Source organism: Culex pipiens, chromosome 1 (assembly GCF_016801865.2).
Source record: "Culex pipiens pallens isolate TS chromosome 1, TS_CPP_V2, whole genome shotgun sequence".
Taxonomy (NCBI): Eukaryota; Metazoa; Arthropoda; class Insecta; order Diptera; family Culicidae; genus Culex; species Culex pipiens.
Window position 1 is genome coordinate 29,653,629 of NC_068937.1, and position 19,997 is coordinate 29,673,625.

At 33.9% G+C, this 19,997-nt stretch overlaps 1 protein-coding gene across 2 annotated transcripts in view; it reads right to left on the reverse strand.

The window, feature by feature from the left end:
- LOC120431687 (uncharacterized) overlaps positions 1 to 19,997 on the reverse strand; it is a 269,709-nt gene that overhangs the window by 239,653 nt on the left and 10,059 nt on the right. Inside the window, exon 2 of one of the 2 annotated variants that reach the window (XM_052706780.1) lies at positions 1,721 to 1,757. The exons of the other annotated variant lie outside the window; for it this stretch is intronic. The gene's annotated coding sequence lies outside the window, so the exon portion shown is untranslated. The remainder of the gene's footprint in view (positions 1 to 1,720; positions 1,758 to 19,997) is intronic. 2 annotated transcript variants of the gene reach the window in all.

The window sequence follows — 19,997 nt, forward strand, 5'->3', positions numbered from 1 at the left end:
GTGAATTCAAAATAGTCGTGGTGAGTATCTGGTAATTCAAATTGAGCGTTTAATTGGGTCCTAAAATTAAGCTTAAATTTGTGATATTATTGTTCACAACGATAAAGCTTATTTTTCCGAGTACAATGACCCTTTGAACGACTGCAATGGATTTAAAATGGATTTTTAATTCAATTCTTAAAAATTTACTTCACGGCCCTTCTTGACAGAAAAGCTCCTACTTGACTCCTTCCAAGGGGACTATATTTGATCCATCGAAAAAATGTTGTCTTGTCAATTTATTTATTTGCAATAAAATTAAAAAATAGTGATCAGAAATGGTTTTTAATCGTGTTTTTTACCGTTGTACATAAACATTGACATAGGGCTTTAGTACCCAATTGCTGATTGACGGAACTTTAAAGCGTTTTACGTCTGTTTGTCTGTGACTTTATCATATTTGAAGAGATGGCGGCACTGTTTTTTAGACATCTTGCACTAATTATAACAAATATATTTTAACTTACACACATTGTTTGAAAACAATTATATGAAAATATATTTGACTTTTACTTTAATAAATAATTTCAATTTTCAAATTGATGAAAACTAACTTTTTTGACCTTTAATCTAAGTGTTTAGCTCCATACTATTTTAAGTTTTCGACATTTTTATTATTTCTTTACAACAATCGATAAAATAAATCTGCTTCCCCTCCCTTGAAAGCACCCTCTAAAAACCACAAGCTTTCAAACAAGTCGATGCGGTTGTAATTTGTAGCCACCAGTTTTTCTGTGTTTTTTCTTTCTTTCATTCTTTCGGGATTTCCCCTTCCGTTGGGTTGATTAAATGAAGGAAGTCATTTCGGAACGGCCATGTAACCGCAAATCCCCTCCCCCTTTCCATCACTCCCTTCCGGGGTCCAGCCTCAAGCTCTGAGCTCTGTGTCTTATCTTCCATTTTTCTCGGCCTCATCAGATCATGTACAACCGACCGAAATCCTTTTGCTTTGCGGCTTACAGTAGAGCAATCCCCAAACAGCCCCACCCTCTTTCTGCGATTGGAATTGTTGGAAAATGTTGGGATTTTTTTTTGTCGGCTCGAAATCAAGTTTAAATTCAAATATTAACCAGAAATACAAAAACCAACCAAAAAAAAACTAAAATAGTGACCAAATTTCACTCAATTTCCCCCACTATGCCCTATTGTCTACATTTTTTTCCGCCTAAGCTTTTACGCCAGAAAAGGCCGACGGGTCCACCGAAACCGAAAGCGAGCCCGGATATTTGAACACGTGTGTGCGTTCGTGTGTTTGTGTGTGTGCAAAAATATTTTCAGCAGCTTAGATAGCTTAAGATATTTGCACATTGGATTTTGCACTAGACGTTTATCATGCCTCGGAAAAATGGGAGCGAAAAAAAAACTCAACCGAAGGGCTTAGCTGTCAGTGTGGCCAGACCCACGGGTGGTGGTGGTGGGCTTGGTCCGGAAATTGCATTGGACTTCGCGATGGGGCCCGGATTTTCTGTGGTTCCGGACGAAGGGCAAAGCTGGAAAATATGCGGAAAGTGGATTTCTTGCCCAACCACGGTCAATGTGCTTTGCTTATGGGAATGAGGAGTTGTTTGTGGTGTTTTGTTTTTGAAGTGAAAAACTCTTTTTTTTAAGAGGAAAGAGCTTAGTTCTGTAATTACTTCTAAAGAAGCTAATTAAAATTTAATCAAAATACATGCTCACTAACCTTTCTTAGATTTAACTGTCGATATAACTCCACAGGTCTGGAAATAGAAGAGAAAATATTATTTAAAGGCTGAATCTTAAGGTCGGAATTTCTGATCAATTTAGTATCTTCGACAAGATTGTAGGTACAAGCAACGACAATTCGAGAAAACGAAAGTACACTCTTTAAAAAAAATAGGTTCACTCCAAAAATCAATTTAAGCAAATAAAAAGATTTTTTAAAAATATTGGCATTTTTATTAACAATTTTATGAAATTTCGAAAACATGAACAAAACGAAATTTTATTTCAAGTTTTGATGTAAAATTTGATTTTCAACATACTTTCTATAAGTTTTGACAAAGTACGGCGTTTCCGAGATAAATCCACCTAAAATTTTATTTCTGCGAAAATTGTGAATTTTCAGAAATTTTTATATTGGTAACATTGTTTAAAAATTTAAGTAATTTTAACTGCTGTTTGCTGAGCTGAGATATACAGTCACAAAAAGAAACAGAAACAGGAAAAATAATGGTTTTTTGCTAATTTCCTAAAACAGCCTAAACATTGAGCGAGTTGTGGCGCTATAACCACGGCAAATAGTGTCCAGGGCATTTGTGGAAATACGATGTCCCATCCAAGAGGGTCCCGGAGCACCAAAACTTCTTAGCATGGTGCTCCCAACGATTCATTGCTTTAATAAACAGGAACGTGAGCGGGGGATCCCCACGTTTCTTCCTCCCCTGTAGATTCAGAAATGTATTGTGGTTTGAACATTCGTGCTCAAACTCAATCCACTTCAACGAATCATCTTTGCGGTTAACTTTACGCAGTTGGCCTGGCCGCTTTAACGTTTTGTGATGTTTCAATGCAATCTATTGCAATGGGGCACTGCAAATGTTAATAATGACAAGAGGATGCTAGGCGTTAATCAACCTAAGGCATTTTCCAGGATGCCCTCAAAAGACTGGCTGCGCTAGGGTTAGATTAGATTAGATTAGATTAGATTTCCTAAAACAGCCTAAACATTAGGGTGACAATAAAAAATCACATCAGGGATACCCTCTGACTCGATTCTTTAGGCAATAATAAGTAACTGTGCCAATTTTGAGCCAAATCGGTTAAGGTTAAAGGGTCGCTTTTTTACGTTGAAGTTTATATGGGAGAAATCGCGAAAATGTATGTAGAAAAACATCTTTTCAGTATTTTTCTGCCAGGTGGCGCTGGTCTCGCCCAAAATGGTTCAAGTGTGAGATTCTTGTAGGAAATTCAATTCCCACCCTTTGCGCAAGGGTGCAAAACGATTCAAGTTGATCTTAACCTTAACCGATTTGGCTCAAAATTGGTATCTCTTGAGATTTTCCAAAATTTTCAATTTTTCTTGTCACCCTGCTCAACATTCAAATCTTTTAAATTCAATTCAAATTCAAATCACCATGTATTAAAGATGTTCAAAAATACACAAAAAGTTAACAGAACATTTGAAAAGGACATTATTTTTTTAGTTTTAAGCAGTACAAACTCGATTATCCAAAGTTCGATTATCCGAGATTTGTATGGGACTTCGGATAATCGAATCATAAACAAATGCTCACTATCTTTTTTCTTATTTTTTTATTAAAATTTGATTTGAAAAGTACTTTTGCTGAATTTTGATAACGTGCATCGTTTTCGAGATAAATTCATCTTAAGTTTGAGGTTTGAAAATGAAGTTTTAACTACGTGAGAGCGATGATTCGAAAAGCAAGTGACGCGTCGCGCTGTTGTTCCGATTATGACCCCGATTTTCTCGCGAATTCTTTGTTTTTCCGGGTTGAAAATAGTGCTAGAGAGTCCTTTTTAATGTGCGCTTTTAGAGGATTGTGCAGTTTTCTTGATTTTAATTGTATCCGTGATGTAAATTTGGTTTTTTGATGACCAAATTTGTCGCCCGAGACAGGCCATGATGGAGTCGGGCTTCAAAAGTGTTGATGAAGAGAAAGTCAGCGCGAGAGTTACCGTCGCGAGTGTGTGAGCGGGTGTTTGACGTTTGGTAACGAGTGAAGGAATCGACGAAGAGCAAGCAGCAAGAGCCGATCAGCAACACAACAGCAAGCAACTCTTTTTTTCGGGTGAGAGCACGGGTGAGAGCGTTCTTTTTTTGTTTTTATTGAGGTGAAGCTTAACGTGGGAGAGGGGAAGGATGGGAAGGGCAAGAGGTGAGTAAAGAAGGTAAAGAATAACCGCTGACGCGCAGATCCTACTTTGTGTATTCTGCCAGGAGCTTTTGCCTTTAAAAAAAATATCTCTTGAATATGCAACAATTTTGCTATTGAATTTGTGGTTTGCGGTCATTTAACAATACATTTTCTTGACTAAGTTTTAAAAATTTCTGTGAGCCTCTGAGTTGATAAGAAAAAAAGCCCTCTCCCTTTCGTCTGCCTCAACCTCCTCCTCTTCTTCGTTCTTAATATTTCATGAGCTTCAGTCGGACAGTACCCCAGTGTTTGTTTGTAGTGTACAAAGGTGTTTTTCTTGAGCTGCTAAAACCGACGATCAGCACTGTTTATTATGCGAGGGAAGAGCTCAAGAAGTTCCCCCTCTCAGCGTTGCCTAACGTTCATCGTCTTGAGAACTTGACCAACAGTGCTTCCAGATTGTATCCTTTTCAAAGAATACCAAATATCTTAAATGTTTCATTATGTTTCCCACATTTTTAAATTCCGTTTATCCTTCTTTTCTCTACTATCTTTTCAAACTATCGAAATCCTAGATAAAACTTTCTTACAATCTCTTCATTTCTTTAACTGCTGTGCTGTATGCTATGCCTTATTTCAATTAATAATTTATTATTTTTCAGCTGGTAATGAAGGTAAATTACTATATATCTAGATTAAATTTTCAAAACAACCTATCCCTCATGGGTTTCCTATGCAGATAGGGCCTTTTGAAAATTTAATCGAGATATAATGATGCCATTGATTATGTTTATTTACAATATTACATTTTTATTATACACTATTACACTAAACACAACTTTCACAACAATAATGCAAAAATAAACCGGAGCGTTTGGTACGGTATGTCCACGCATCCCTCCTCCCCTGTAGATTCTGTGAAATGTGATCCGTTCACAGAATCCTCTCTGCGGTAAACACAACGCAGTAGGGCTGGCCGCTTTAATTTTTGTAATGCATTTTCGGGTGTTCTCGGATGTACTACAATTATTAATAATGACAAGAAAAGTGCTTGGGGCGTAATCTTATCACAAGACTTTCCAGCATGCTTTCATCGGACTGGCTGCGTTTGTGTTAGATTAGATTAGATTAGATGAAAATGAAGTTTTAACTACTGTTTGCTGAGAGACAGCCACTAAAAGAAGAGAGACAAGAAAAATTTAGTTTTTTTTAAATAGGACCATTAATTTTTTTTTATATATTTTGCTTTTCAAACCGCCATAAGTCAGAGACTATCAAATCACCCTTAAAGAAAAAAAATCTTTTTTTCGTTTTAAGCACTTTGATTACACTTAAATTACTAATTTTTCCTGTTTATTTTTATTTTTGTTGCTGATTTCAGAAACCAGAGGTCCAATCTTAAAAATGTTTAGACACATTTTCAGAATTTATGGGAAAACATGTTGTTTTTTAAGTTTATTTCCCTTGACTCTTTACAATGTCGAACAGGGACAACAATTTAAAAAAAAATAAAATAAAAAATATATTTTCAGCCATAGATTTATTTTTTCATGAAAAAAGTCTTGCATTATACCAATATACAACAGTTCAGTTGTTTAGCAAGCATTAGCTAAAAAAAAACCTGAGTTTCAACGAAAAAAATGTTTCTGCGCAAAAATTAAAAAATGCGATACTCTTCACTGAAATTAAAAAAAAAATCAAAATATTTTAAACTGTTTCAATCATATTAAAAATGTTTCAAATGATTCAACACAGGGAATTACTCTTTGAATTGTTTTTAGAAGATTGCACAACTATTTCCATTGTAATTTTGATGATTTCAGCAAAAAAAAATGTGTTTGCCCCCCGATTTATAGAGATGAAAAATAAAAATGGATAGATGGATCAACAGAAAATTTGAAATATATTTGCAATGACATTAAAATCCAAGTTTTTGAAAAATATTATTTAAACAAATGCCACATCATTTTTGGTCTTGCTGGGTGTTGTGTTTTTCGATCATTTAAAACATCAGGAAAAATTCAAATGATCCAAAAAGGGATTTCGCTCAAACTGACTTTTTGGTTTAAAAAAGTAAGCTCCCCCTGATCGCATAAATGTAAAAACATAAACATCCAGTATATTGTTCCAAAAATCAGAAAATCCAGTTTTTTGCGGAAAATTAACACGTAGCCTTATGTGTGGGACAAACTTCAAATGCATTTTTCTCAGCTTGCTTGAACATGGACAGTGTGGCCGTTGCAAATATTTTTTTAAGTTTATGTCCCTTGCCTATAGCCAAAGTCAAGGAGAGGGGGGATAAAAAAAGGAAAAATTTAAATTACTTGTTATGGTTTCAAAAGTTATATGAAAAAGTGTTGTGAAATGCATTATACATGAGTACAGTTGTTTTACAATCATACGTGAATAGTGCATTTAAAATGCATTAGAAATTGTTTTCAGTTGCTAGCAGCGCCTGATATTTGAGCTAATATTGAAGGGGACGGGGAGCGACACTTACTTTGAAAAATATTTGCAACGGCCTAATAGTAAATGTAAAATTTTAAAAATGGGTACTGTAAACCGGGGTGACATTGATAGGTTTGAGATTTTTCTGCAAAGTGAAGAGAACAACTTAAATACGTACGGACCCTGTTAGAGAAGTGTTCAAAGTACTTCAAGAAGATGTTCTCTTAAAACTTTTGAAGAGTTTTAAAAGTTACTTGACTATTATTAGTTGTGATGAAAACCATAGTTTTAATATTCTCAAAGTGTCATAATTTTCTCAATGATTATAATTTCGAATAGGAAAACGAAATGCATTTGAAATTTGATTTTAACAAGGAAATTATGACTATCAAAGTTGAATTCAACATAAGAAGTTGCACTTTGTGTGCTCTACCCACTACATGTTTTAAAAATAATAATGTTGAGTCGAACTTTACCAGTTGTAAAATATTCCAAAATAAATTCAAAGTGTCCTTACCTTTACTTACAACTGTGCCGAATACACCGGATTGATCAGAAATTCCGATCTCAAGATACAAATTTTATATGAGCAGCTGAGTGATTGAGAAAGTTCAAAACTTCAATTTTATGCGTAACAAATTTATCAATATTCTGTGTTTATAACATTTTCAATTTAAAAGAAAATCCGACAAAAGTTGGAAAAATTAAAGAATCATATAAATTCCATTGATCTTTCCAAAAATCGAAACCCAGTAAAACTCCCTTTCCAAATCACCAAAAATCAAACCCAACCCCCAAACATTAAGCTAGTTCGGTGCACCACCTACGTACACACCTTGCTTTCCTGAAGTCAGAGCAATTTATCTTTCTAACGGGGTTTGCCATCGAGGAATGAAGTAGATTCCGTTCGGGCTGACGTTTACATGGAACTACACACCAATTTCCTGAAATTCCACCCCACCCCCTCCCAAACCCGTTTCCATTTCGTATCCACTCAAGTTCCTCGGAGACTTAATCCGCTTCGTTTCCAACTAAGCAAAAAAGAAGAAGACGGAGTAGGATGAAAAGTTTTCCTCCAGTTCTGTTCTGGCTGGAAGTTTTCGCTGAAAGTGGAGAAGAAAGCTCGAGCTTTTATCGTGCCCCAGGTATGCAGCTTGTGTTTCATCGCCGGTAATCTTCTAGCCCTGAAAACACCTGTCTGCATCCATCAGGGACTAAATCTTCTCCGTTTCGAAGAGCTCTCCTGATACCGTGTAATGGAGGGAATTCGAGCAGTAGTAAGATTCCATTTAGAACTCTTTTGCTGATTCAATTTTAATTCTTTTCATAGTTATTGCTAATAAAAAAAGATTTTCCATAAAAACTGTCATCTTCATTCAACAAAATCATCTCCAAAAATGTTTGCCACGTCCTGAAAGGTCTGACTGATTAAAATTACCCTCCTGCTGGCTCCAAAAATAAAGCATCACGTTACACTTTTCCCTGCAGTCAAATCTCCTCTGCCAAGGTAGCTTTTCACCCTAAAATATGAAAAATATACACCCACGCAACGATTTTTTCATTCGCTCTCTCTCTCTGTCCATTTTTTCGGCTGCACCTTCATTTGTGAACAAGGCAAGCAAAAAAAATATAAATGACGGAAAAAGAAGGAAAATTGTGTGCCGCACGTGGAAACTCTCGGTTTCATCGTGCAGCCCACGTGTGGTAACGATGATACTCCGTGACTCGGATGGAAAGTGACAGAATGTGACCTTCAGCAGCGGCTGTTTTTGTGTGGAGGATAATAATGGAAAAGTCGACGAGACGCTTTTTCTTTGTGTGAGTTGAAAAACCAAATAAATAGAAGGAAAGATGCTTGATTTTTTGAAAGTAAAACACAATTCCAAATCTATCGGTCAACCAAAAAAAGAAACTTTCATTTAAGAAGTTTTAGTTATGTTTTGCGGCAAAATAAATATATTTCAGGTTTTAGGCCCAATTAAAAAAAAAAAAAACAAAAAGTATCACAGTGTCATAGTATCACATGCTGCTGTCCTAAGTTTGCAAAATATCAATGAATCTTTGAAAAAAAAAATCTCACAGTTTTACGTTATTTTTCCGATCTGTGATCCCAAAATATTTTTTTAAAGAGATTTAAAAGCCTTTACTTGATTTAAAATGCAATGTTGCAATGTTTTCTAAATAGTTTTCAATCTATTTTACAAAACATTCAATGGAAATTACAATTTGTAGCAGTAGACATATTTTGATCGAATCCAAATATGCTAAATTAAAATGTATTTTTGAGTGTTTTCCGTTGATCACACTTAAAATTCCATTTATTTTTTTAAGTTTTTTGGAAAGCTTTTTGTTTTCCACTAAATTTAGGAATGGAAAAAAGGGTGAAATCAACTTTAAAAATTATTTGCAACGACCTTATTTATTATAAAAAAAAAAATATTTTTGCACGAAGAAGCTTGAAATCAATTTATTTATTTTTTCAAGGATTATGATTCTATTCGCCTGAAACTTTTTTGGTGCCTTCGGTATGCCCAAAGAAGCCATTTTGCATCATTAGTTTGTCAATGACACATGAAAATTCAAAAATCTGTATCTTTTGAAGGATTTTTTGATCGATTTGGTGTCTTTGGCAAAGTTGTAGGTATGGATAAGGACTACACTGAAAAAAAATGATACACAGTAGATTTTTTTTAATGATTTTAAATTTCACTTTTTGTCACTAAAACTTGATTTGCATTTTTTTTTCTGATATGTTTTAGGGGACATCAAATGCCAACTTTTCAGAAATTTTCAGATCGGGCAAAAAATCTTTGACCGAGTTATGAATTTTTGAATCAAAACTGATTTAAAAAAAATCGAAGTATTGGTCACAATGTAAAACTGAATTTGCAATCAAAAAGTACTTAAGTGAAATTTTGATATTTAAAAAAATGTAATCAAGACTGTCATTTCAAAAGGGCGTAATATTGAATGTTTGGCTCTTTTGAAATGTTTGTCTTTAAAAAAAATGTTATTATTGTTTTTGAAAAGATCGGAAAATACCACGAATTTTTCATATTTTAACATTGAAAATCGGACTTTTAGTTGCTGAGATATCGACATAAGAAAATGGTGGATTGTTTGGGTGAGATCAATTTTCCTCTTTTTAAAAATCTTTGCATGGCAATATCTCAGCAAGGGGTTGTATCAACAAAGTTCAAAAAAGCAAAATATAGAGAATTTTTTCAGCATTTCCAAAATATTTTTTTCAAAGGGTGGCAAACATAAGCACTAATTTAAAAAAATGAATAACTGCGACTATTTTCAAAAAAGTTACCTAAAAATGGCTCTTACTTTAAAACGGTGCATTTTATCAAAATTTCACTTAAGTACTTTTTGATTACAAATTCGATTTTACATTGAAAAATGAAGTTGAAATTTGTTTCATCAGTTTTGATTCAAAAATTCATTAAATTCAAAGATTTTTTGCCCGTACTGTAAATATTTGAAAAGCTGGCATTTGATGTCCCCTCAAACATTACAGAAAATAAAAAAAATAAAAATAGTGTCCTTTTTGCAAATCAAGTTTTAGTGACAAAAAGTGAAATTAAAAATCATTAAACAAAATGTACCGTGTATCGTTTTTGTTCATTGTAAACCTTATAAACCTTCAACTTTGCCGAAGACACCAAATCGATAAAAAAATCCTTCAAAAGATACTGATTTTTGAATTTTCATAAATCATTTTTGTATGGACAGCTGCCAAATTTGTATGGACAATTATATGGACAAACAAATGATGCAAAATGGCTTCTTTGGACATAGGCACCAAAACAGATTCAGTCGGATTAAAAAATACAAACAATTTAAATTTTGCAAAATCAAAGTTTGCTACTTATGTCAGCTAATTCAAGTGCTCAATAATTCGACCGCATTTATATTATAAAGCATCCAAACGTCAGCGTCAACCAGTTGTCAAATTAGTGGACATAGAACATATCCAGAAATGTTCTTTTTGAAAAAGTGGTAATTTAGTGGTAAATTATTGGTATTTTTTTTTCAGAGTGTTATCAAGGAACCTTTTCAAATGTTTTGATAGCATTCTTGTATGGACAGCTGACAATATTTTATATTTTATAATTTGTATGGACCACTTGATATTTGTATTGGATCACTTCTCGACTTTTTTTATTTGGTCCTATTAACATATGAAAGTCAATAGCTTATAGGACCTTTTCAAAAAATAACTCTGGACTTGATCCAAATTAAATAAGGCTTTCTATTCAGAAATTTACCAACACATTCAAAGTATGTTTACATGGCAGCTGGGTGTTTGTTTGAATCAGATTTGCTATCTCTTTCTAGCAAAAGTTTTTCGACTTCTGGCTAGTTTTTTTGACTGACCGTCCGATATGTCAGCCAACATATTTCACAGGGCCGTGACAGCTCGAGCTCCATCATTGTTTGCATCAGGACACTGTGACGAAAAGTTCGTCATTATTGGGTTAAATTATATTTTTTTCACTGCGCCTAGAAAGCCTTTTTTAAAAAAATAGATTTTTGCGAGCTTGGGATTGATTTTTGATGGATAAGATTACTCAAAATATTGTATTGCAGGATAACTTAAATCCGATCAGAACTGAGAGACAAAAACTTTTAAACATGGAAAAGGCCTGAAGCAAAAATCAACATTTTACGCTTTTTACTGATAATCCATACATTTGAAATGTATTTTCAGGCAAATTGTATAACCTCAGTTTAATGATAAAACCTGTGACAAACACAATTAAACTTATTTCGGAATGATTTGTAGACACTGCAACAGATAATAAAATTATAATTATTTAGCTGTAAATATTTGATGTAAATTTTTTCTGCTCTATTTCTGTGTAAATGTCAATGCTTGCTTCACTATTGACATTCCGTTTTAATTTTGCTGTTTAAATTTGAACGTTGATGTCGCAAACACAAGGTATAAACAATAACAACAATTTCGGGTTATGCGAGCTGTACATCAAACAACACTGAAAATTTTGAATGTATTTTCTAAAATTTCGACATGCATTTGCAATTTTATGAAAATTAAGATTAAAAAGAAAATTTTTTGTGAGAAGTTTATTCTAATTAATGTTAAAAAAAAACTCAGTGTTTTTGACGGAAGAAAAAAAAACAGTTCCCTAAAAGCCCACCAGAGCGAGCAGGACAGAACAATCGCCTCGCTGTCAAGTGCTCGCTCGCTTCCTTCGTGGATCCAATTTATATGATAACGACATTCGAAGCCGTGGCTTTCCTCGGGACGCTAAGTTTGTGTCCCAGCCCTGAAAGCGCCGCGACACGAAACGTGCACACACATTTTGTGTCATTCGGCGGCCTCAACTTCCATCATCGCGTGTCATTCTGTTTCTTGTCCTTCCCGGAGAGTGTGGGCCTTTTATTTGCATAATTTAAGCGTTTGAAAATAAAATATGAATGACGTAGATTTCTTTTATACGTTTTGCACTTGTTCGACGACCTTCTTTTTTTTTGCTCTAGTCGACTTCAACTGGTGAGATATTGCCCGACCTGGGCGTGGAGCAACAAGCTTCTTGAATGGCAGATTTTTTTAGAAAAGCTTGAAAGATTATGAGAAGCTGTGAAATCAAATAGTAATCCAAGTCAAAAATTTAATCGAATTTGAGCAGGATGATTATTCAAAAAATGTCAAAACTGTTGAGCAGTGTTGCCGATTTAACAAAAAAAATGTTTTCAAAAGTTAACGGAATAAATTGTAAAATAATTTACTTTTATTAAAAGTTGAAAACGTTAAATTAAAAAATCTGACATGTCAAAAAAAAACAAACCAAAAATATTCTGCAGCAACTTGCTGAGCTTGCAATAAAAACCGCTCAGTGAAAGTCCCAATTCGTACACAATTTCGCTGTAATGGCCTCGACTGTTTCCAGCGAACATAAAAGTCAGAAGCACAAGAATATTGTGTGCTCTTACATTGAAAGAGAGTATTCCAGCACCACAACAGCCCAGATTGCTTCTCTAATTTTGGACAGAAATTCAAGCTGCTGCTTAATTCACATATTTCAAGTTTCAGCATCCATTTTTAGCAGAATCGTACCATGGTTAGCAGGGTTGCCATTTTTGCTATCCTTTGGCTTCAAGTGTCCACTTTTTTTCTGAATTTTTTTTTGCTTTTTTCGATTGAAAAACAATTTAAAAAAAATCTTGATTTAAAAACATCAAAAACAAAGGTATCTTTAAGGGTTAACCACAATCCACAACATTATAAAAGGAGCAAACCATACGTTGTACTCCGCGTGTTGGTTGGTTAGTTTGAGCCTGTTTTAGCTTGTGTGGTGGATGCTGGGGCCGAGTGTGTCTGGCCAGCACATGGGTTTCGAGCTTTCGGCAAAAGTTCCTGGAACCGACCAACGACGACGGGGGCATTTATATACATATTCATTAGCGCAAAATTTTCCAAACGGCTGCTAAAAGAGTGTGCAGAGCGAACATGTGTGAGTGGGAGCGTATGTGTGTGTGTGTGCATGAGAGTAAGTGATTTACGAGAGCTTTTTTCGCCAACCACCCGTCCTGGACCACCTCTGGGAAAGGTTTAATACTCCAGTTGCCCATTTTCGGTTGTGTTGTTTAACATTCCAACGCCCAAGGCTCCAAAAAAGTTGGAACGGTAACTTCAACTCAACGGATCTCGGGCATAACTCAACCAATCAAGATGATTCTTCTTTCCAGTGATTTGTTAGGATGTCTGGATGATTCTAGATTTTTGCAGAACTTAATTTGATCAAATCTGTAATTTTTGCGACTAAAAACATCGTTCCAACTTTTTTTTTCGCGTACAAAAAAAAATTCGCCAAAAATTCCGCGGAGGCAGTCGTTTTGAAAAAAGGTGGAACGATGTTTTCGGTCGCAGAAATTACAGATTTGATCAAATTAAGTTCTGCAAAGTTCTAGGATCATCTAGACATTCTTACAAATTACTGGAAACAAGAATCGTCCCGATTGGTTGAGTTATGCCCGAGAACCAGCGAGTTGAAGTTACCGTTCCAACTTTTTTGGGAGGCTTGGGCGTCCGTGTAAGTTGGACATGCGTTGGGCGTTCCAGTGTTAAGCTGGTTTAGATTTTTCGTTGGAGATTCTGGTGGAAAATATATTCGGTTGAATGTGAGTTAATTTCCAGGGGAAGAGATCTCCACATGGCAATCTCTAGATCAGATTTAGTCAGATTTTAAAACCTGAACATGAATGGATGATCGAAATTGGTGGTTTGAAAAGAATTACCTTTCAATATAAGTGAATTTTCTTATTTTTGGATTTAACAAGTAGACCATTTCTTCACCAACGAATGACAGAAAAAGTAAGTATTTTCAAAAACGGAATCGCAAAAACATACGGGAACTATCAATATGATTTTATATTCATCCCCTACAGCACTGTCTACAAGGTAATTTACAGCAAAGTTTGACTTTTTTACAATCAGTTTTTTTCAGGATTGGGTTCGTAATTTTAATAATTTTGGAAAAAGAAGACAAAAACTTTCTTGGTTGCTGTGCACCCTTAAGAAGATTTACATCGAAAAAGGTAAACTGAATCAAAATTTCTATCAAGTACTTTTTGGTTTCAAGTTCGATTTTGCATCTAAAAATGAAGTGAATTTTGTTAACCGTTTTTCTAAGTTACAGCTCATAAGTTGTCTTTTTTTATCCCAAAAAATAATGTTTTTGTGCAAGTCGATTTTTGTAAAAAGAGTACTTCTTTTTAGAGAGTCCCTTTTTATCAAGAATTGTCCTTGTCCTATACGCACAACTTTACCCAAGACACCTAATTCATATGAAAATCCGTTCTCAAGATACAGATTCTAGGGGAAATATACCCATTCTAATCAGTCTATGCCGTTCGACCAATTCTAATCACTTATGCTGTTTTCCGCTATAAAAAAAACATTTTCAGATAAATCAACAATGGAGTGCTGATAGGCCGATAATAGAAATAGGCTGAGAAAGGGTATATTTCCCCTATAATATTTAGATATCATTTTTGTATGGACAGTAGGGTGACAAGAAAAATGAGGGTTCGGGACATTTCACCAAAGGCCAAAAAAACGATAGAAAACGAAATTGTGAAGAATACGTCAGTAGTTCAAAATAATTTTAAAAATGTTATTTGCGTGAGTTTATAATTTTTTCAAACATGTTACGTGACCAGTTTTTTTTATTATTTTGGAGATTTTAAAATTGTATCAACATGGCCAGTTGTTTGTAAATAAATTGATTTTTAAAATAATAATTTCTTTGTTTCTTTTCAATCTTTTAAAAATACCCCCTTTGATAGCTTTTTTTTCTGCAAAATGAAAAATACAAATTAAATTCAAACAGAATGGTACGAAACCACACTGACCTCGGTAGAGAAGTGTTCAAAGAACCTCATGAAAAAGTTTTCAACAACTTATGAAAAGTTTTAAAAGTTAGTTAACAATACAGTCCAGACTCGATTATCCGAAGGCCTCGGAAAAATTTCACTTCGGATAATCGAAACTTCGGATAATCGAATCACGAAAAACAATTTTTCTTTTTTTGGGCTGTCTTATTTTTGATTGTCGAGCTTAAGTATGATCCCTAAACTACGCTAAAGTGATTTAGAATTTTTAAATCCAAGATGGCGGCCAATATGGCGGTGACGAAATATTGAAAAAATGCATTTTATTATTTAATAGGCAATCAAAAATTCAAATTTGACTAAAATGGGGTCGCAGAACTCGAATTTGATGTTTAAAACAAGAAAAAGAAAAAAAAATTTTTTTTTTGTTCATGATTCGATTATCCGAAGTCCCATACAAATCTTCGGATAATCGAACTTCGGATAATCGAAACTTCGGATAATCGAGGCTTCGGATAATCGAGTCTGGACTGTAGTTAAGAAAACATTGATATCATTATTTTAATACTCTCAAAGTGACATGGTTATCTAAATGCAAATGAACTCAAATCGGAAATTGGACTACATCATTGGATTCTTTGGACAATTTTGCACTAAAAACAGCTTCAATTAATTTTTAATTTACAAGTTTAAAATGTTATTGAAACAGAATTCAAAAATATCTTCAGATTTATAGGCATTTTTAGCAGAAATTTTTTGAAAATTGTTGATTTTTTCTACAAAATTAGTTTTGGTGACAACAAAATTTGATATTTTTATGAAAAAAAAAACAATTTCTAATGAATTTTGACCAAATAGAAAGTTTTTGCCTTCCTCACTTTACTGAGGAAAGGCTATAAAATCACTCGAAAAACGAACTTCTAAATTTGACCTCCTAGACCCACCTTCACGTATACATATCGACTCAGAATCAAATTCTGAGCAAATGTCTGTGTGTGGATGTGGGTCTGTGCACCAAAAAATATGCACTCGATTATCACGGCGCTGGCTGAACCGATTTGGACCGTTTTGGTCTCATTCGATCCGTCTTGGAGTCCCATAAGTCGCTATTGAAAATTATAAAGTTTAGTTAAGTACTTCAAAAGTTATGCTAAAAAAACGATTTTGACAAAAGTCCGGAAGATTGTAAAAAGGGTGGTTTTTGTAAGAAAACCCGCCATGCTATACATTTTTAGAAAGGTAATAAAGAGACCTTTCCAACGCGTCAAAAACATCTAAGATCTGACAACCCTATCAAAAGTTATAAGCATTTAAGTGTTATTTATGCACTTTTTGGACGCCGGATCTCAGATATTTTGATAAAAACGTTGTCCGGATCTCTCATGCGACCTATCGTTGGATAGGTAATCAAAAGACCTTTCCAACGCGTTCAAGACATTGAAGATCTGACAACCCTATCAAAAGTTATAAGCATTTAAGTGTTATTTATGAACCTTTTAGAGGCCGGATCTCATATATTTTGATGAAAACGTTGTCCGGATCTACCATGCGACTTGTCGTTGGATAGGTAATCGAAAGACCTTTCCAACGAGTTCAATAGATTGCAGATCTGACAACCCTATCAAAAGTTATAGGCACATAAGAGCCCTGAATTATGATGATCTTACTACCCAATCTGATGGTATGAATCAAGTTGATAGAACACTGAAAGGTCCGTCCTTTTGTATCTATTTTGGATAGCATTACTCTCTAAATGTGAGGAAGGCACCAACCACCTAAGGGTGGATTAAGTAACGTTTTTTTTTATAGAAAGTTATTGAACTTAGTTTAACAAACATTTAAAAGTGATTTTTTTCATTCAAAGTAACCTTATCAAAGGTTAATTTTTCGTAATGAATTCAATATGCACATTAGATTTGTAGGCTGAAATAAGTAATAAAAACAGTGACTATCAAAGTCACCCCGGTTTAAAAAATAACAATTTTCAACGAAACTATTTTTTGAAGCACTATTAGAAAAAAAATGTAAAAAGAACCCCAGTACATGTTTTAAAAATATAAATCATAAAAAAAAAGTCTTAACACTCGAAAAATGTTTGAAAAATAAATTTAAATCCTATCAATGTCACCCCAGTTTACTGTATTTAAAATATATTTTGTTCATTTCTGGGTGTATTTACAACTTAACCACTTCTTAATAGTGCCTAAATTGTTTTTAAAAACATTCTGTTGTTTTTTTTTGTATTTTCAAATAATTGGATGCATTTCGGGGAAATATTGCATTATTTTTAACACAACAATCATTTTGATTTTCAAAAAAAAATATTTAGTTCTGTAATTTTTTGCATTATTTTGAAAATAACCAGTTCTTTTAAAATAATTCGTAAACAAAAATCAGTTGGGTTTTGAATTCTTTTCAAAAATTACCATTTTTTAAAGAAAATATTTATATAATTTAAATACTCTTTGAAACATGAACCAGGTTTAGAAAATTAAATGCTTAAAAGAAAAATTTCTATGAATTATTGCATTCTTCTCAACATGCCTAGTTCTTTGAAAAAATAAACTACTTTAAGAAGTTTTTGCATTCTTTCGAAACAGTTCTTTGATAACAAAACGGAATTTTTAAATAATTTATACAAGCAAAAAAACAAATTTTAAATTTTTCTTTTGAGTTTTTGCGTACAGTCCAGACTCGATTACCCGTAGGCCTTGCCAAAAAAAATCACGTCAGATAATCGAATCACGAAAATATTTTTTTTTTTCGTTGACTTATTCTTGATTGACGAGCTTAAGTATGACCCCTATGATGAAATATAAAAAAAATGCCCTTTCCAATTTTTAGGGACATCAACCATTCAAATTTGACTTAATTGGGGTCGTAGAATTTGAATTAAAAATAAAAAAAAATCGAAAAAAAAAACAAATTATTTGTTTATTGTTTGATCGGATAATCGAGTAAGAACTGTACTATAAAACATGAGCAGTTCTTGACAAACGTTTTGAAAGATTATTTATCTAGCAGTTTCTACATAAATCTCAGTTCATTTTTTTTTTTTATTTTCTCAACTATTTTTTTCTGGGTTCTTAAAAAATGTGAAAATACTTGCAAAATAGAACAAAATGTAAAAAAATATTCAAATTAATTAACAAATAAAATAATAATCAAACAAGTAGGTATGCTTGGACTTTTTCCGGTTTTTGACAAAAAATCTCAACTTTTTCTCGTTTTTTCCGAATTTTCCGACTTTGTTGGCCACCCTGCACTAAATTGATTTGGATTTTTTTAAATCAAAGATGGCGGCCAAAATGGCGGTGTTGAAATATTGAAAAACTGCATTTGGAAAATCAATAGGCAATCAACTATTCAAACTCGTCTCAAATGGGTACTTTGAAGTACATACTAATTATATTTGTTACAGAACAATTCCACAGTTATGTTTATTTACAAGTTATTTAACCTTTCATTTGAAACAATTTTTATATCATGATATCCAATTTTTTTTAAGATAAGTGCAGTGCTTCTAGGGACGCGCAGTCCTGTTTTTTCGCGATAATTTTCGTCTCTTTTGTGTGGCTGTTTGTGTGCATGGGGTATTGGTTAGTATAATTGAATAATGCTGCATAAGCTTCTGGGGACGCGCAGTCCTTGTTTGTGTGCGAGTCTTATTTTTTGTGTTGAAAAGACCTTCCCATAGCTCCGTAGCTCGGAGGGCTCGACGTCGGTTGTTTGTGTGTTAAGCCCTCTCCATAGCATCGTAGCTCGAGAGGAAACGAAAATTAATACCTTATCTAGCTAACAGAAAGAAGATCGGAAGGCATTTGATGGTTGAGTTCGTAGCGTCTATTCCGTAACAAATTTATGAATTAAATGGTTATATTATTAAAAATCAGACTACGCTATCATTGTAGCATTGCGTTTAACTCCTCATTCTATAAATAAACATTATTTGGCTTTATCTTTCCACAGCCGGCTGTCTAAGATTAAACCATTTCATTTAAAATTTAACAACAGTTAAACGGGAAATGTCTCATCCGCAGCATCCGATTGTTTGCCTTGAGAATAATATATAAAACCTTTCAACAAACACTACGATTTTGGGTCGCATCATCATCTTCTATGATGAATCCTGACCAAACACCCTATCCTACTAACAAGTTTTCAGGTTCCTGGCGCTCGTGGGGTGTAAGCACAGAGTAAATCAGCTGCCCTAGTAGCAACCTGCGCTAACTAACAATTCCCGTCCCTTAAAATCGAGATCTACAAACTGACATGGCGGGCGCCGTTGGTGGCCAATGACTGTTACCTATTCGCAACTGATCTAGTTTTAGCAATCATGGTGTTTTATCTTTTCGGCGCATTCATACATGCTGTTGATAAGGGAAACACCACTAGATCGTCAGAGCCTATGATCAGTAGTGCTGAAAAGATATTACGTTTCTGTTCAGCAACGGAGGGGCAACCATGGGTGGTCTCTCATGCTCATGCACATGCTCAAATCTCAGTTCATTTTTTTTTTTCTTTAAGGTTTTGCATTCAATACAAAAAAGACGAACTGCAATTCAAATATTTAGCAAAAAAAGGCTTTTGGAGTTATATTCCGTCAAAACTAAATACAACAAATTTGTCTGATTTTTGAAGCAAAAAAAATACGGCCAATTTTTATTCTGCAAAACGTCTATTCGGCGAAACGACTTTTGGTGAAATGTACCAAATTTAAAAAAAGGGAAATTTTGGGGGAAAAATCGTATTTGACATCCCCTGGTTCGATTCTTTAGGCAAAATAAAGCATTTGTGCCAATTTTCAGCCAAATCGGTAAAGGCTAAGGGAACGCTATTGAAAGATGAAGTTTGTATGGGATTTTTGGAAAAAAAAATGTATGAAAGAAAGCAAGGTGGTGTTAATTTGGTAGAAATTTTATCAAGTGTGAGATTCAAATGTGAAATTTAACGCTTTACAATGTTGTCCAAGAGTCAAAATCGATCCGAGTCCTGAAAAGTTATTAGCGATTTAAAAAACATATTTTTGAATGAAAAGATTTTTTTCATCAGCTTTAACGTTCTTCAACGACCTCTAAATTTTAACCGATTTGGCTAAAAATTGGCACAAATTCTTAATTTTGTCTAACGAATCTAGCCAAGGGGTGCCCCTAAAAACTTTTTTTTGTCACCCTACTGGACAGCTGTCATTTTGCCACGGAAATATTAAAAAAAAAATACAAAGAAAATCGATGGCCGAAATTGTTTAGAATTGCTCTCAATTCAAATTCAACAAACTTTCAGCATTACTTTTCCCTGGGACGACGATGA